At 32.3% G+C, this 20,597-nt stretch overlaps 1 protein-coding gene across 1 annotated transcript in view; it reads left to right on the forward strand.

Moving 5' to 3' along the window:
• Positions 1-20,597, forward strand: part of LOC123227516 (putative disease resistance protein RGA1) — a 124,449-nt gene that overhangs the window by 46,702 nt on the left and 57,150 nt on the right. The window contains exon 1 of the mRNA XM_044652463.1: positions 15,775-18,188. The gene's annotated coding sequence lies outside the window, so the exon portion shown is untranslated. Of the gene's footprint in view, positions 18,189-20,597 lie in introns of the transcript that reaches the window.

Genomic DNA, 20,597 nt, shown 5'->3' on the forward strand with positions numbered 1-20,597 from the left:
TCATTACTGGAGAATAAAAGGATGTCATCAATGTAAATAAGGGCTTGGTTTTTGATTGGACAGTTTTAAGACCAAAAGGCATTACTGTCCATTGGTAATGATGACTAGAAAGAAAGAAAATAGTTTTGGGCTTGTCTTCTGGGGAAATACCAAGTTGCTAAAAACCAACCTTTAAGTCAAATTTGGAGAGAACTTTTGCTTGGGTCAATCGTGCAAAGAAGTGTTGTTTATTGGGTATAGGAAACTTGTCATCTTAAAGGAAACTGTTGAGAGGCTTATAGTTAATCACAAGTCTGAGTTTTCCTCCTATCTGTTTAGCATGTTTATTAACATAGAATACGACACAAGCCCATGGGGATTGAGTGGGCTCAATGAGCCCTTTCTATTTAAGCTAGGCTAGTTCTTGTTCGGCTTGTTGGGCAAGGTCAGGATTTAGGCCATGATGACTAGCTTTTATAGGATTGACATCTTTATTCTTTTTTAAAGGGAGTTGATGAAATACTCTGAGTTTCTCCACAGAGGCTTATCACACTTGGTCAGAAAATCGGTATAAAAGGTAACACAAGATTCGTCAATGATTTTTTGTCGCAAGGCTTCAAAAGGAGTGATTGTGAAGTAATTGGGTATCTTACTCCAAGGAAGAAATTGTTGAGTGTGTTGTAATCCATCAGAACGAAGATAAACTCGCTTGTCTAAAAATGTTTAGATAAGATCAAATCCAATAATTGCATCTTTGACATAAAGATTAGAGGCAAGGAATTTGTGACTAATGTTGATCGAGGGAAATGGTTGGATAGTCATAGTTTTACTAATGGCTTCAGTAACAAAGATTTCATTCTTGGCAGCATGAAAATATTGCTTGTGTGGTTCCTAATAACTCTGAGGAATTACAGATGGCTTAAGGATTGAAGAAACAACTCTAGTGTCAATAAGGGCAATGATTTTGATGGGGCGATCATACTTGTGAAGCAAGAGCTTGAGTTTTATGAGAGGTTGTTGGTGATGTGGATGATGAGCTTGTAACATGACACCATAGGTAGGAGGAAATTTGACTTTATCAGAAGAAGTCTCTATAGAATCATCTAATTGAGACTTATAAAGAATAAAATGCAATGTGGATTTTTCAGAGTCTGTTTTAAAATAGAATGATTCTACATCATAATCTTTAAGATTTGCAATCTGAGAAATCTATTGGATAATTTTCTTTTGTTTGGACAGAGGACATTTTTTTGAAAAATGCCCTTTTTCCTTGCAAATGAAACACCGATCATTTGTCTGAAAAGTTTTCTTTTTTTAGAAGAAACGACGTCTGTGGCGACGAGGCTTGAAATAATGAGACCATCTCTTGTACTTAGGATTGTACCATCGGTGATGGCGTTTCTTGGTTGTGCAACAATCACAAGTTTTGTCCACATGAGAACATTTGATTTTAAGATCAGGGCGATCACAAGTTTTGCCCAATGATCTGCCAAGTTTATTAACATTGATGAGGAACTTCGATTTATTGCATAACAATTGGAGTTGATTGAGCACAAGTTGGCAAAGATCACCAAAAGTGGTTTAAGCTAAAGTTCAACCTTGGAACTCTAGAAATCTTAAAGTTTCATTGCCAAGTGGTTTAGGCAATTGATTGAGATAGACTTGTTTCAAATTTGGATTATCAACCCCTTTGAGGATGTAGAATCAAGCACGAGTTTTCTTAAAATGCTTTTCAAGGTCTTTTGGATTAAAAGAACAGCATTTAAGTTTGAAAAACTCTTATCAGGCTTGATCAGCAATATGGGCGGGGCTTCCTAAAAATTCTACATAGATATTATACATGAATTTATCAATGTCAGGAATTTGGAGAAGTTGGGTCTGTCTGTACTTGGCCAATGCAATCCACCATTCCTTTAAATCACCAGTAAAATGGGATACAAAGGAAGTAAACACCTGGACAAGATTAGCACCAGGTTTTAACATTTCAGTATTAAGTCATTTCATGAATATGCTTATGGAATTGTGAGACTGGGATATCATCAAACGTGAAGGTTTGAAATTTGGAGGTCGTATTTGGAACATACTGAGATGGACGAGATTGTGTAGTAGCATCAAAAGGAAGTGGTTCATCCATGGTTGACTCTACTTCATCTTGTGGTTGGGAGGTTTGGCCATATTCATAAGTAAGAACATGATGGGTGTCAGAAAGGATAAATGTGTTGTTTGAGGCCACTAAGGATGGTTCAGGACTAAGGGTTGATGAAGATGAACTTTGTGTGGTATGGGTCATCAGGTAGTCACTGATGGGATTTGGAGAAATTACGTGTTGAGAAGGTAAAGGTTCAGTAGGACCAATATCAATTGGTTCATAAATAACAATGGCTTTGCCACGAGAGGGAGGAGGTGGAGGTGTCGATGTAGGTTAATGATGAGATAATCTGTAACTAGTGGAAAAATGTTTAGGTAGAGAAGGTTTGGGATGAAGAACAGAGGAATCACCAAAAATGCTTTTATAATTGGCAAGACCACCAAAATAACAATCAGTGTAAATTTGTTAAGGTTCTTTTGGTAAAAGTGATGAAGGGGTGAATCATAGGGTTGGAATGGAAAAGGGAGAGGAATGACAATTCTTGGGCCTTGTTGGATCATTGCTATAAGATGGGCTAATTGGGCCTTAAGGGAGTTCATCTCTTGTTGTTGATAATGAAAAGGGATATTTTAGTCAATGTAAGTCATGGTGACGGTATGGACTTGTTAGATTTTTAATCTGAGAGCATCAATGGGCTTCATGACCATGTGGGCTTGAGAATCTAACTTCTTTTCTATTCTCTGCGTAGTATTCTACAAGATTTGTAAAACCTGATTTCGGGCTAAAGCATTCTGAGATTGCCAGTTCAATACAGACTCGACAAGGTTGATTTGTTCAGGAGTACTATCAGGCTTGATGGTTTGGGGATCTTTGATCTTCCAGACCTAAGTAGTACATTGAACATGATCTATAACTTACTTAAGAGGAGGAAAATCAGTAAGCTGAAACATCATAAATAGAGAAGGAGGTGAGACAAAGGGTTTTAACTTTGGTTTCCATTGTCATCAGGATTTTGGCTTCAATTGTGGGTGCAGTTTTGAAGCACGACTATTGGATGAAAACCCAAAAGGAGGATTATTCAAAAGATCTTTATTAGAATCATCATCTGAAGAACTGTAAGAGTTATCCCAACCAGTAGGCGGGAGGTAGTCTGTGGTATTGGCAAGAGGATCTCCACGACCATAGTATACAACATAATCAAATTTGCCAGAAGGTTCACCAAGGAGATCGTATCCGGGAACATCAGCTTTGTATCTTTGCCAAAAAAGGCATTGAATATCAATCTTCTTTGGTCTTGGAAAAGTTTGAGAGCGAGCAAATCTACGTCTATTAGTGGGAGAAAAAGGATTTGCTTATTCAATACAGGAAACACATCGATACTAAGAATCTTCTAGATCATGTGGCTGTAGTAAATAATAGTTTCACCACGAGGGGTAAAACCATAAATTTCATCATGGGGTTCATCATCAATTGGTGCATATGAGAATTGCGTAGGAAAACACTAAGGTTGTTTGGCTATTGTAGAAGGTCCATCATAAGAGATATAAAGCTGACCACTAGTAGAACATATGAACTGAAGATCTGTGTACTAAATAGAAGGAACTTCAGTTGTCTGAATTTGTTCTTAAGCAGTATACCATTTTTTAAGAATCAAAGCTTCCAATTGTTCTTTAGGCATCTATTTTGGAACAAATGTACAATAAGACTTTCGATCAGTATCCACAATTAGAAAGATGGCATCATGAGTATGATTGGGAGTGGCAATATCAAGAGAATGATTCTAGACCCAATAAGCTATCTGATAATGAATGGTGGCCATAAGTGTCTGACCTTGTGGAACAAGTCTTGTAACTTGTACTTGGAACTTCAGAGCATGGCATAACAAGGGATCTTGTAATGACATACAAAAGTTTGGAAATAGAGTTACCATCATAGTGCCAACATTGAGAGTGGTTTGGACTGTTCCCAGATTAGCATGTTCAAAATTTGGGAATCTGGTGTCCAAAATTGTGATCCTTGACGTAGTGGGAAGTCCTTTGCGTCCATGGAATGTCAAAGCAAATCGGATGGCTCCGAAATGCAAGTGAGTATACCCTTTAGTGATCCAATCTTGAGTGAAGTGAGTAGGATACTCTAAAGTGATGTATTGTTCAGCAGTGGTAGTAGGTAGTTAGTAGTTGCTAAAAGAAGTACTTTGAAAGTATTCCTTTATTTTTACAGTTTAAGGGTGAATTATAGTGTTAAGGGTTCTACGAAAAGAAGTGAGAGGTTTCAAGTAATTATGACATGGGTTTAAAAGGTAAGATTTGTAGTAGGGAGGCGGGATTCGTTGTCGTGGTACTTTATTTCATACAGACTGTCCATCTTGTATGACAATGTTTAGTTACATAGGTCTTACTTTGAGGAGTTGGAGTGGTACAAGACATGATGAGAATAGTAAGTTTGGGTGAAAATCTAGAATACTCATTGCCTTAATGGAAGATTTGCACAAATTAGAAACTTAATTTTTTATAAATTAAAGAAAGTATATTTTTGCAAACCGATTAACAAAAATGCCTACAAAAATGACTCATTATATCATAGGTCTTGAGATTTAATAAAAACAATGCAATTCGTGATATATTAGATCTTGTCATTTTAGTTCAATATGATCTATCACAATTTTTAATTATTTTATATTTAATTTAAAATTATTTAATAATATAATAATATATAATTATATTTTATTTAAATTAATTGGGCATTACTGGTCGAGGTCAAACAAAATATCTTGAAATTTCAATTTCTATATCAATTTTAATTTTAAATACAAATCCAATTTTAATTAAATTTAAATTTCATTTAATGTAGAAGACAATCTTCTTTGAATGCCACGAAAGTCTTGAATATCGTGGGTTGGGGGAAAAATTTACTTCTTTGAAATTACAGGGGCAGTAATAGATTCAAAAATTATTGAAGGGGCAAGGGATTAATATTAGACCTATTTGTAACAAACATTTTCTCAGGGGGTAAATTGATATTTTTCACATCTAGGGTTTCTCAACGTGTAATTTTTGAATTTTACATCTGTTTTTTCTGTTTTAAGGTTTTTCAATATGTAATTTTTGAATTTGAGATTCATTTTTTCGATTTTTATGCCTTTTGGACACATTTTACGATGTAATAACGTAATTTCACTCAATATTTCGATTTTCTCGTTTATAGGATATATCGACTCGTATTTTTGAATTTTAGTTTCGTTTTTCTGAATTTCACCGTTTTAAGATATATCGACTCGTATTTTTCAGATTTTCGAATGATTTTTTCAATTAGTGACATTCTTACGTATTTCAACTAATAGAGTTCGAATTTCAATTCCGTTTTTTCGATTACTCACATTCTATGGGATTTCAACGTATAGAATTCGAATTTCATTTTCATTTTTTCAAATTTTACGGTTTTATGATATATCGACTCGTATTTTTTAGATTTTCAAATGTTTTTTCGATTGTTGCTATTCTAGGGTATTTCAACGTTTAGAATTCGAATTTTAGTTCCGTTTTTTTGAATTTCATCGTTTTAGGATATATTGACTCGTATTTTGAAGACTTCTGAATGCTTTTTCGATTATTGACATTTTAAGATATTTCAAATCATAGAATTCGAATTTCAGTTTCATTTTTTTGATTTTCATCCTTTTAGGATATATTGATTCATATTTTAATATTTTCGACTGATTTTTTGATTGTTAACATTCTATAGTATTTCAACATGAAGAATTCGAATTTCATTTTCATTCTTTCAAATTTCCCCATTTTAGGATATATCGACTCATACTTTCCAGATTTTCAAATGATTTTTCGATTGTTGACACTCTAGGATATTTCAACGTTAAAAATTTGAATTTGAATTTCATTTTTTTGATATACGCTCTTTTAGGATATATCAATTTGTATTTTCCAGATTTTCAAATGATGTTTCGATTATTGACTTTTTAGGGTATTTCAATGTTTAGAGTTCGAATTTCAATTCCATTTTTTCAAATTTTACCATTTTAGGATATATCCACTTGTATTTTGAAGGTTTCTGAACGATTTTTTAATTATTGACATTTTAAGGTATTTCAAAGTATAGAAATTAAATTTCAGTTCCGTTTTTTCAATTTCCATCCTTTTTGGATATAACATTTCATTTTTAAGATTTTCGGCTGATTTTTTTATTGTTAACATTCTATGGTATATCAATGTATAGAATTTGAATTTCATTTTCATTTTTTTGAATTTCATTTTCATTTTTTTGAATTTCATCGTGTTGGGATATATCGACTCGTATTTTCTAGATTTTCAAACGATTTTTCATTTGTTGACATTCTAGGGTATTTCAACGTTTAGAATTCGAATTTTATTTTTGTTTTTTTGATTTACACTCTTTCAGAATATATTGACTTGTAATTTTTAAGATTTCTGAACGATTTTTTTTATTATTGACATTCCAGGGTATTTCAACGTATAAAATTTGAATTTCAGTTTTGTTTTTTTATTTTCACCGTTTTAAGATACTGAAATCTTATTTTTTAAATTTTGTCATTTCCTTTTTGATTGTTTTCTATTTTTCATCTTTATATGATTTTTTCAATGTATATTTGCTTTTTATGAATATCTTACGAATTTTTAAATTTTTTGCAGGATATTTCTTGCAAAAGAAAATGTGTTGAAGGCGAGCTGCGAATCCCTGATAAGTCCAGACACTTTCAGGCAGATGTGATATGTCATGCACAACACACTACATTATCTAAGATCACTTCTACACTGACCCTGGATCAGCTACAACTATTTGAGAAGACACGTTTTGGGTATCTCCTTCGTTTACCTGAAACCAAATTCTCCAAGATATTGGTTCATGCATTTCTACTATGACAACTACATCGACCCTCTGCTAGAGATGAGTTTTGGTTTAGGGTTAGCGGGATTAATGTGAGATTTAGCCCGTTTGAGTTTGCTCTAATGGCAAGCCTTTCGTTTAGTTGACGCAGTGATATTTCTTCATATATTTCTCGCTTCTTTAGACATAGGATCAGGGATACGTACTTTTGAGGTTATTCAAAAGTGTAGTATCATGATATAGAGCGTGTTTTCTTGTTGAGGCCATGGGGGGATGACGATATTGACGCTATCAAGATAGCCTTGCTGTATATTCTTCACATGGTTTTGTTGGGGAATGATCGACAAAAGAAAGTGCCTGTAGAATATTTACAGTTGGTTGATCATCTGGATGGGTTTAATTCCTACCCCTGGGGTGTTGTCGTGTGGCAGATGATGTACGAGTTTATGTCACAGGCGAGTGACAGTGTGCTCTAGACGGATGCCTAAAATGTATAAATACGACCTTTAGGGATTTCCTTTCGCATTTCAGGTTAGTTTTAATTTATTGATTATATATATTAATTGGCAAAAAAAAGAATTAATTTATTTAAATCATAAATGATTATATTACAGTATTTGATATATGAGACGTTGGACACGTTGTACGATTGGATTGACCTTATTGATATCTATACATCCCTACGAATGTTTAGGTGGTGTACGTGGGATGTCCCTAGTTGGACTCATATAGGTCATATTTTCACTGGTGATCTGGTATGTATTGTTAATTAATAAGTCGATTAATTCATTCAATGTTGCAATTATTTTGACTTATATATCTTTATCATTAGAAGGATGTCACATTCCCGCTTCGTCTATCATCGATGGAGGAGGGTTTACCATGGTATGCTGACATTCGCGAGTACACCAGTTTACCAGATGCTGATTCCTCATCATCATCTTCGGTTCCTCTCACGATAGGAGACGAGGCTTCTCCAGCCTCAGGACATTCAGATATACTCGTTGAGACTTCTGAGACATATAAAGAGCCTATTCAGCCTCCTGTTATAGAGTAGCCAGCCTCTATGTCCCTCTAGAGTTCAGAGCCCACTGACCACAGACCATCCTGGAGATGAGGACCGTACTACCCATCTTGATATAAATGAGTGTCCCTCATCCATATCACCTAATATTTCCATATTAGATGCTATATTATCGCACTGGGGTGCTACAATTTTACGTGAGATTTCAAGTTTTCACAACAATATGTCTTCACAGATGACTCAGTTACGCGATGATATGGATTCATAGATTACTCGATTACGTGACGATGTAGCTTGATTACAGGATCGTATGACTTGTTTGGAGGACATCGTCATGCGTACATGTCCAGCCCCCGTCGTTTAGGTTGTAAAACTACTTCTGATTTGTTACTTATCAAAATTGTATTTCCTTATTATTCTGACAACTAAAATTATATTCATATAGGAGATGGACGACGATATTGGAACGACCTCCTCTATTGATACCGTAATACCATTCCATCAGCCACATGAGGTTCGTATGTAATTTTAAAATTATATTTAAAGTTAAATGTTGTTATTATATTATAATATTGTTATATATGAAATGTCACTGATTAAGTTATTATTATTATTACCTTAGGGTAGTCGCCAAGAGGGGGCACTGATTGGCCCTTCTGTTGTATCACCTATCAGAGCTAAGTTATGTCACTTATCGATGAAACTTTATTTTTATGACTGTTTGTTATCGATTAATTCATTTTATATATTTATATAGGGTCTTCCTCATAAATGCTTTTCAGTTAGATCTCCGGTTGCTTCAGATCCTCCATTTAAGGTATGAAAATTATTATAGATATTATATTTTATATGAAATATCATTCACCATTTTGTCCTTTTCATGCATATAGGGAACCCGCATTGAGATATAATTGATCGAGGGTTCTCCCCGAACACCTTCCCTGGAAGTTGAGGTTACGTTTTTTTAAGAAATATCATTGATCGATTTGTCTTTCCAATTATAATGTTTATTTAATAATGTTTTGTCTCTTTTTCAGGATGAGTGACTATGGTTACTTGCTGATATCCTCAGCTCGAGCAAAAGGACAGTGGATATTAGTTCACTGGAGAAGGACTTCCAGGAGGATGTTTCTGAGGCCATCCATATTGATGTATCGAGTATTTATAATTAGTATATAAATATTCATATATATTAGTCGCAAATGAACAAAATTACAATTTTGTAGTCTGTTGAGGGAGCATGCACATTGGACTTGACCCTCATTCAGGATTCTCTAGCTAAACCTCCTCCCGCATACATGGAGAAGGTAACATTAATCGATTAATGCCTAATTGTTACGTAGGATGAAATAATGAATTATTAGTTTTTGAAACTTGCAGCTGATTTGTACAGCACATAGTTGGATCGTCTGAAAGGGTCTATTAGTTCATACCCTATATACAAATCCACTTAGAGGGAGGGTGAAACGGCAACTCAGGACTATTCCATTCTCTACCTTAGAGCGTGAGGAATCTTTCCTCACGTGATACACCAAAGCTGTGGCTTTCGACGCACATGATGTTTACTTCACGGGTCAAAGTCGAAGGGCAGTTTTTGGCGGCTTGTAGTAGATTTGTGCCAGTGGTTGACGGACGATATAAGTTGTCTATAAAATTTGGTTAAAAGTTTGATATATTTGCCAATAACTAACACATTTGAAGTTGTTTATGCCATTTTAGCATGTGGATTCCTTTTTGACTATCTTATGTCGGCACCAGGACAATCACCATACGACTATTTCATAGCATTGAACGACTACCCACACATTCTTCGGAGGCCATATTGAGATAGCCTGGAAGAGTTGGCAGACCACACCGTATGAGGAGTTCAAGTTTTTGAGCATTTTCACAAGGATGGTTGAGGCAACGTACACCCTGAGGTTGTTTTACAAACCATGGGGGATGGTCGAAAAAGTATAGTATATATGTATTTTCATTACATTTTACGTTGAATTAGTTTATAATCAATTTTAATTTGTACCTGTTTATATGTTTACATCCCTATAAACTTCGATTGCGCATATTGGGTGGTCAGGGTTATAAATTTTTATAAGTGGTCGATTACGATATACGATTTGGAGGTATCATATTCGAGGAATATGAGGTGTCTGGAGCAGTGGATGTGACCATACATGGCATTCATACCCGTATTATTAGAGGCGATGAGCTTTTGGATAGACTCCATGACATGATCCCCTCGTGTTACATCGAGTGACGGGTGTGCCTCAACAGGGGGAGGGCTCCAGTGACTATGGCGTGTTTATGTTACATTTTTTTTAGTGTTTGGCATTGTCACGGAGTGTCGATTTTTCCCGAGAGTCGTCTACATCCATGCATCGACATTTAGTGTCACAGTTGTATTTTCACTGTATCGAGTAGCTCAAGGGTATATATTTAGTTAGCTCGTTTTCTACTTCATATGTTCTTATGTATATATTTATTGTATGTGCAGATGTGTACGATGTACTTTATCTGTCATTATATATGGATATGTATTTGATTTCATTTTATATGTGATTTGAGTGATTTTACTATCAACATGAGTCGATATATCATAAAATGGTGAAATTCGAAAAAACAGAATTCAAATTCAAATTCTAAATGTTGAAATACCCTAGAATGTCAATAATCAAAAAATCGTTCGAAAATTTGGAAAATACGAGTCGATATATCCTAAAATGGTGAAATTCAAAAAATTGAAAATAAAATTTGAATTCTATACGTTGAAATATCCTAGAATATTAATAATGGAAAAATCAACCGAAAATCTGAAAATACAAATCGATATATCCTGAAAGGACGAAAATAAAAAAACGAAACTGAAATTCAAATTTTATACTTTAAAATACCATAAAATGTCAATAATCAAAAAATCATTTATAAATTTTTAAAATACGAGTCGATATATCCTAAAACGGTGAAATTTAAAAAACAGAACTGAAATTCGAATTCTAAACATTGAAATACCCTACAATATCAACAATCAAAAAATTGTTTAGAAATCTGGAAAATACGAATTGATATATCATAAAACAGCAAAATTTAAAAAAACGAAAATAAAATTCAAATTCTATACGTTGAAATGTCATAGAATGTGAATAATCGAAAAATCATTAGAAAATCTGAAAAGAAGACTCAATTTATCCTAAAACAGCAAAAATCGAAAAAACGGAATTGAAATTCGAATTCTATCAGTTGAAATACATAAGAATGTCATTAATCGAAAAATCATTCGAAAATCTGGAAAATACGAATTGATATATCCTATAAATGAAAAAACTGAAATATTGAGCTGAAATTACATCATTACATCGTAAAATGTGTCAAAAAGCACAAAAATCGAAAAAATGAATCTTAAATTCGAAAACTACATATTGAAAAACCTTAAAACGGAAAATGCAAATGCAAAAAGGTGTGCACCTTTTACATTTCTATGCACTCCTTTATATATAATATATTATATATTAATAATATAATTATATTAATAATATAATAATAATATATTATATAATATAATATAATTTATATTTATATATAATATATTATATTATTATTATATATAAAGGGGTGCGTAAAAATACAAAAGGGTATGCACCACCCCTATGCATTTCCACACACCCTTTTATATATATATAACATTATATATTATATTATTAATATAATATATATTTATATAAAAAATATATTATATATTATATTTGTTTAAATATATTATATTAATAATATAATATATATTATATTATTATATAATATATAATATAATATATATTTTTTATATTCTCACCTACTCTTTTTATAATCTACGCATTCCTTTTATATTATATACACTCTTTTTATATTTTATGCATTTGTTTATATTTTTAAGCATCTGTTTATATTTTTACACACCCGTATGTATTTATATGCACCTGTTTGTATATTTACGTATCCGTTTGTATTTTCATACATACATTTTGTATTTTCATGCACCCGTTTGTATTTTTACACACTCGTTTGTATTTTTACTCACCCCCTTCACATTTTCACGTACCCCCTCACATTTGTATGCCCTTCTTCACATTTTCACACACCCCTTTACATTTTCGTATATTTTCGCACCATTTCGCACATTTTCACACTCTTTCGGAAAAACGCACCCTTTTGCACATTTTCACACCCTTTGAAAAAACACGCATCCTTTCCCTAATTTTCGTACTCTTTCAAAAGAAAACACATCTTTAGCACCCGTGCACAACCCATACGCACTCTCTGTGTAGTTATATTCATCATTTTCTAGAGGAATGTAAATATCAATTATTACATTAGAAATTAATCTGTTTTTTATCTGTAAATCTTAACAATTACAAAAAAAATTAAACTTAATCTGTTTACTCTAAAAAATAAAATATTTTATGGTAAAAACTAATCTGGATAAGAAGAATTAGGATAAAGGGTATTGTTGGAATAGAAAATAGAGTTTTGCTTAAAAAGGTAAAACTACAAAAATTTTACCGAAAAAGATTTATGCAGTAAATTTCGTGCTTATTTTAATTAATTTTCCCAGAATCCCAGTCCTCACGAAAAGACAGAGAAGCCAATTCAATTTTGGCTTTATCCTGTGGAGATATAATCTGCAATCAAACCAAATTGATTAATTTGACTGGATAAATTGTTAATTATTTCACAATTTAGTCTGATTTTATAATTTGATTTGATGTATATATAAATATTAATTTATTTTAAAGTCGGTTAAATTCAATAAATCTATTAAATTTAAAAAACTATTTAAAACAAATAATTTGTAATTGATTTCTTTATTTATCTATATAATAAAATATCAATTATTTAATTAATATATTTAAATTTAAATTTTATATGTTTTATTTTTAAAAAATATGATAAATATTTGATACTATTCAAAAAATATATAATAATTTGATAATAAATTGAATCGATTGGTTATCCGGTTAAATTAGTCAAATTGTGAACTAATGAGATAATTAGTTCAATCATTAGTCTATTTTTAAAAGCATTGATAATCTAATAAAGTGATGGTGGTGGTTGTAAAATTAATTCCGAGACTCAAAGTTTTCTGGTATAAATCTAATTAAGTCAAAAATATAACTTTTAACTAGACATGATTAAGGATGATAGTTTAACCCTCTAAATCATGTCTCAACCTTGCCTCTTCCTAAATATGAAGGAGATTCTTTGATAAGAGAGTTGATGAAGATAATTAAAATCTTCGTAATTGAAGACGAGCCTAACTAATCTCCTTTCGACGTGTCTTTTCTTTCCTATATACGCTATAAGCCCTTAAATTATTATAAATATACCATCGCACTTAATAAACAATTTTTTATTAATCTAAAATGATGGAAAAGGGAAAGAAAATTTTGCCACAAGAACAGAGAAAAGAAGGAAAGAAAAAATTTTCCCGTTGATTCTCCATTAATATTTCAATAACCAAATCATATGGCTGGCAAAACCAACTTCAAAATATATATATATATATTATATTATGCCAACCCAAGTACAAATCATGCAAAAAAACTAAAATTCAACAAAATTTCACCAAATTTAAGCCTAAAAAACCCAATAATCATACCTATAATTTTCTGTAAATAAATAATAATAATAATTCAAATATTGGGATGGCAATGGGGCAAGACAAGACTGAATACTCTAATTTTCGTCCCTATCAAAGAGATTTTTTCCCATTCTTTTCACCTCCTCGATACAAGGAGGACGCATAATTTAATTTCTCCTCCCATTCTCATTCCTTTAAGAAAAATTTATCTCTTTCCCATATTTGCAAGGAAAACAATGAAATATGTATTAAGTGTTTAGTATATTCGTAATAATTTAAAACTTTTAAAAATAAACACATTTAGATGAATACGGTCAATGAGCTAAAATTAAGATTTATCTATAATGCAGTTCACTTAATTAACACTTTCCTCTTCTCTATAAATCAGAACTGACTTTTAAATTAAAAGTTTTAATCTTTATACATTTAGATTATATTTTAGGGGGCAAGAGAATAATCATGCAGAGTCAGGGTGAATCAAGCTAAAACTAAAGGAAACAACCCATCCCTCATTAACTTTAATTCAATTCTCTTCATCATCAGTAATTTACTTGTTTAAACACCTTTAGCCCATCAACAATCATGCAGATGTTGATCTCTCCTGCAACTGCCACTTTAGCCCTGTTTGCGAGGTAAATTATATGGAAATCAATTATAAAGACAAAAAGAGCCAGTTCAGACCTTGACAGCGATAGCCCACAATTTGGCTGAATTCAAAGTGTGAAAACACATCAACAGTGGAAGAAGAGACATACCCTTCAAAGAAAGTCAGATATAGAGCCAAAAATGGGGCCAAGAGGGTCCCTTGCTTGTTCATACGCGGGATATTGAATTTTTTATCTTTTTTTAAAATCGTGTATACATTCATACTATTAATCTCAAATTCTAAACAAAAATACTATAACAGTAATCTATGTTTTCAAAATATCCCATTGATGAAACTCATGTAGCAAAAAAGAATGTTACAATAGTAATCTCTCTCTTTTTCCTTAACTTTCCAGCAGGGAAAAGAATCTTGGCAATATAAAAAAAAAATTCTTTAATAGAGAAGACACCTGTAATTGAATAATAAAACGCATAAGAGAAAACCATTATAAAAGATTTAACTTAGACACAAGGGAGAGAGAGACAAAAATTGTCAAATTTCTTTAGAAAATTCACATGTGAAATATAATATTGTTGTGATTTCATATTGTTAGATTGTTTAATATTGTGATTTCATGTTGTTATATTATTTAATGTTATTATATTTTTTAATATTGTTTAATATTGTATTGATAGTTAAAAAATATAAAAATTTAATTCTGAATAAAAACCAGACAAAGAATAGGTTCTGCCAAGGTTGGTCCCTTGGCACTAACGCTAAGGGTTGGCGCTAATGCCAACCTATTCTTCATCTAGTTTTTATCCAGAACTGAATTTTTATATTTTTTAACCATCAATACAACATTATAACAATATTAAATAATACAACAATATGAAATTGCAACATTAAACAATATGAAATCACAACAAAATTATATTTCACATGAATTCATAAACATGAATCTACCTTACATTATTTGATTTTTCAATTGTTAAAGAAGAAAACACAAAACATAAGGGTTTGAATTAAGACCGACTTGAGTTTGGATGATTTTGTTATGAAATCTTTAAAAAATGTGAATTCTCTAAAGAAATTTGATAATTTTCATCTCTTCTTCCCTTGTTTTTATATGAATTTTTTATAATATCAAGTGATTCCTTTCTCTAAATTTCTCTCATGGATTTTATTGTTCAATCACATGTGCTTGCTTCAATTATTTTTAAAAGTTGTAGAGAGAATCTCTGTATGGATGATGTAAAAGAGAGAGATTCTCTCTGTATGGATTATATCAATGGGGGCATTTAAAAAAAAAGAGATTATTGTTATGATATTTTTGTTAAGTAAATGAATTGTGTGGTATATATGTATATACTGTTAAAAAAAAAAAGCTAAAATATTCAATATCCGTATTTGTTTTCTTCCTATTAGTTTCATACAGCTAAGCACACTTGCAAGTTGCAGAGTGATGATGTAATTTTCTTAGCTAAGCAGGCTTGCAAGTGATGCTGTCAATGCAACGTGTGGCTAATATCATTCGGAGAAAGTGATAATGTAAATTCCATTCAGTCTTATTTTCTTTTTCTCCTTGTATTAAAATGATGTATATATGTCTTGCCCTCTTATCATTATTTCATACAACAATCCATTTTCGTCCCTTCAATAATATCACAACAACCTGCAACTTTCTTTCTTTAAAAAATATGACAGAAATAATTGTCTCTGTTATTGCTGAGAAACTCTTGAGTAAGTTGATATCTCTTATTTTCAATCAAGTCTCCTTGGCATGGGGTGTCAAAAATGATGTACAAGGGCTTGTTGACACCTTAAATACCATTAAAGTTGTTCTCTTAGATGCTGAGGAGAAACAAGTTCACAATCAGCACTTGATAGTTTGGTTGGGAAAGTTGAAAGAGGTTTGCTATGATGTAGAAGATATTTTAGATGATGTTGAGGTGGAAGATCTACGTAAGCAAGTGGTTAATCATCAGAGCATTACAAGAAAGGTACGCCACTTTTTTTCCTCTTCAAATCCAATGGCTTTCCGTTTTACATTGGGGCATAAAATTAAGGAGATTAGAAAGAGGTTGGCAGAAATAGCAGCTCATAGGAATAATTTTAATCTCATTGAGAAAATTGGTAGTAATCATGTTATTGGTTGGGAGACGGAAACACACTCTTTTGTGCATGTTTCAGATGTTATTGGTAGAGATAAAGATAAAAAGATGGTTATTGACTTCTTATTGCATCCAGTGATGGTCATAAAATCTTTCAATCATTCCTATTGTTGGGATATGAGGTCTGGGAAAAACCACACTTGCAAGATTTGTGTATATTTGCAACTGGGCAACAATATAATCATAAGAGTATAGACCAATTACAAACAATCCTACATGACATGATAAGAGATAAAAAATATTTGTTAGTTCTGGATGATGTTTGGAATGAAAACTATGAGTCGTGGTGTGATTTAAGAAATTTACTAGCACAGTGTATTAGTAGAAGTAAAATCATAGTTACTACACGTAGTGATCAAGTTGCTTTAATTACGGGCACCGTATCTACATACAAGTTGGAAGGTCTTTCTCTTAATAAGTGCTTGTCAGTGTTTGTTAAATATGCATTTAAAGAAGGACAAGAAAAACAACATCCCAAACCTGTTGAGATTGGAAAAGAAATTGTAAAAAAATGTGGAGGTGTTCCATTGGCAGTAAGAGCATTAGGAAGTTTTCTCTATTCCTTAACTTCTGTACAAGACTAGATAAATGTGCGAGATAATGAGATATGGAGGTTGGATCAAAAGGAAAATAGCATTTTTCATTCTCTAAAATGAAGTTATAATCATTTGTCACCTTCTTTGAGACAATGTTTTCTCTAGTGTTCTATATTTCCAAAAGACTTCCCATTTTTTAGTAGTGATTTGGTTAACTTTTGGATGGCTCATGGGCTTCTCCAAGCCCCCAATAAAAATGAAGATTTGGAAAATATTGGCATGCAATATATGAAAGAATTAATGCGGAAATCTTTCTTTGAAGATATTGAAGAGTTTGATAATGGTGTCTATTCATTTAAAATACATGATCTAATGCATGATGTTGCCACATCATTTTTCCAAAATGAGTGCTTAATAGTGAAAGAGAGTGACCAAATTGCTTCCAAAACTCATTGACATTTATCATTTTATCTTGTTGATCAAAACATTGTACATAGCTTGAGTAATGTGAGAAGCATTATGTTTTCTTCAAATATTGCAATTAGCCAATCATTTTTAGAATTGCTTATCTTAAGATTTCAATTGTTGCGGGTATTAAACTTATTTGGTCTAAGTTTTCAAGTAGTGCCTAAAGGAATTGGTAATCTGAAGCATTTGAGATATTTGGAACTAGGAGGAAACCCTGAAATGAAAAAACACCCGAGTTCCATTTACAAGCTGCAAAATTTGCAACATCTATCACTGCTCAATTGTGAGCCGCTAGATAGGTTACCAAGAGAAGTAAAGTACTTAACTAGTCTTAGACGGTTTGACTTAACAACAATTCAAAAGAGTCTACCAAAGGGTGGAATTGGCTGCTTGAATTCTCTTCGATTTTTATTGATGTTCAAATGCAGCAATTTAGAATATTTGTGTGAAGATATTGGTTGCCTGGGAGTCCTTCAAAGACTCTGGATTTTTTATTGTCAAAGTCTTGTCTCATTATCAAGAGGTGTAAGAAGCTTAAGCTCATTAGAAGATCTTCGTTACCGAAGTTGCGCAAGCCTTAATCTTGATTTGAGCACAGGATCAGATAAGCAAGGCAATCATGATGAACCCAATTTTACAGGGCCTCACCTTCGATTTCTTCTTATTGAGAATTTACCACAACCGGTGGAATTGCCCCAATGGTTTCTTCAGTGTTCTACGAACACTTTGAGTAAACTAAGGATTAGTGGCTGTCCTAACCTAACGGAAAGATGCAAACCAGAAACAGGTGAAGATTGGTGCAAGATTGCTCATATCCTGATTATTGAACTTGACGGAGAGATTATCAAGTCAACCGAAAATTAGGTATGACCAATCCATATCTCCTCTTCATTTGGTTGAATATTTGAGGTGCTACAAAACTGAACCTATTATTGTTTTTTATGCATGCAGGGAATTATGATGTTTGAGTTTTCAATCTTATAATTAAATTCTTCCATTTCCATTGAAATAGCCTAATTTTGAACACTAATTCCATTGAATGACAGGAGGAATTATTCGTTTTACTTCTTCAATGTATTAAGCATTGATGTGGGATCTGTTGTCTTGATGTTTTTCAGGTACAAATTATTTGGTTTTTAGATAGCACAAATTGTTGGGTTTCTTAAATATTTTCTTAGTATTCTACTCTCGTTAAAATTAACCTCATTTGCAAACATATATTGTAGGACTCATGGAGTTTCAGCCAAATGGTGCTGTTAGTAAAGCATCTATTCCTCTAGTTTGATTCAGAATTTCATGTTCACAATTATAACTCAAACTTTGTCAGTACATATTGCTTCTCATTATGTGATTTGTTCAAATAAATGTTTGTGAATGTACAGAGTTTTATATTTGTGTTTTAATTATTTTGTGAAATGCATGATAACTGCACTGTAAGTTAATTCCAATCAAGTTTCAGATTTTATTTCTTTTTATTTACGATTTCTTTTTGTGAAATGCATGATTTCTTTTTATTGTTTTAATTATTTACGATTCAGTTATCACTGTTTTTTTTCTTTTTATTTTCTTTTCATCCTTGACGATGTCATCTCTAGATTTGATATATAATTTTTGCACATTAGTCCTCCTTATTAAGATATATGATATTTAAAATTCTTTGGTTAAATTTTAGAGCTTTGCAGACCCTTGAACATGAAATTCTTAAAGATACCTTGAAGTCAAAGGTTATTTTGCAATTGCAAAGTCAAGTTTTGCATTCAAGTGTGGTGGTGAAAAATTGAAAGTTGATAGCATAGTCTATGAGGCTGATAACAATGATATTGGTGGAGCTTTTTCTAATCTACTTGATAAGGAAAAAGGGGCAATTAGTGATAGTAGCTTGTTTTCTGATGGACAATCAACACACATTTTCAAAATAATGGCTTGCAAGGGACTGGCACCACAGCTCAGAAGCTTTATCAGTCTTTGAGGCAATCCCCTAGATCACTTAGACTATATGGACTTAGTTTAGAGAATGGACCTGACTATACAAGCTTGTCCTTAATTTGCTGAGTTAATTTTTTTGATAATTAAGGTTTACAAACATGGATGAGTCTTGGAAGGTGTGTTTTTTATATCTATATTCAGGTAAACTTGCTGGAGAATTTTGATTCTTGTCCTTGAATACAGAGGTTCTACTATTACAACTTCATCTGTTTACTCTCATAATTGATTTTGTAGGGAACTCTCCAGATAAAAGATTTTGGCATATCAGAAGAAGCATGTTGAGACAGGAAAGCAGTGGCGAAGAAATGTAATTTTACTGTATCTTAGAATTAGCTTGAAGTTCACCTTTATGGGTTGATAAAGGGACTTGTTGCATCTTTGTGTCATTTTAGGTACACTATGTGATTCCTTTGAATCTTCCTTTAAGAAAAGTTAGTGGTAAATGTATTTTATATGCTTTCTGGTATACATATTAGTGAATTTTCCTACTCAGATTTCACACCCTCAAAAGTGTGAACGTTCTAGTGCATCTATGTTTGTTCATGAAATAGGCAAAGCTGTCGGTGTAATTCATCTCTTGTCTTGCAAATCCTCGAGGTTATGTAATCTTTTTATCTTACTTCAGTATGCACTATGTTAGGACCAAAGTGTGTGAGGAGGAAAGGAAGGAGAAGAGCAGAAATTACAAGTAGCCAAGCCTTGTGTAACATCCCTCCCTAGAAATACTACCCACTGAAAGAGAAATGTTACGAATTAATATCTGGAGCGTCTATATTTTTTTTCTTTTAAAATACTTTAAAATAAATGCATCACTAAAAATGTTTAGAAATTATTCTAAGAAAATCGAAATTCTGGAAGCGAACAAAAAATGTATATACTCATATGAAAACTCATCTAAAGTATCTGAAAATGTGGAGTAATCATATACAATTGTATCATCATCTCAAAAAGGTCCAAAAACAACAAGGACATGCGATTGTATGCATGTAATACAAACCAAAGATAACCTGCTCCAACTTGATCTATCTTTGCTGACCTGACCCTGCCTTGCAGCTACCTCGATCACCTGTACCTACAGTCATGAAAAAAAATGAAGTGAGTGATAAGAACACTCAGTAAGGGGAAAGAATTTAGTAAATTATCTCCTTTCCTGTTTTAACTCACTTTCGGGACTCAACTTCACATCCTAACCTCTATAGGAGATTGAGAGGGTAATCTAGTTCATTCTTTACTATTTAGGTCATATTTTGTCCCATCTTATGTCTATTTGATACTTTCTGAAAGCTA

This window comes from Mangifera indica, chromosome 10 (genome assembly GCF_011075055.1).
Source record: "Mangifera indica cultivar Alphonso chromosome 10, CATAS_Mindica_2.1, whole genome shotgun sequence".
NCBI lineage: Eukaryota > Viridiplantae > Streptophyta > Magnoliopsida > Sapindales > Anacardiaceae > Mangifera > Mangifera indica.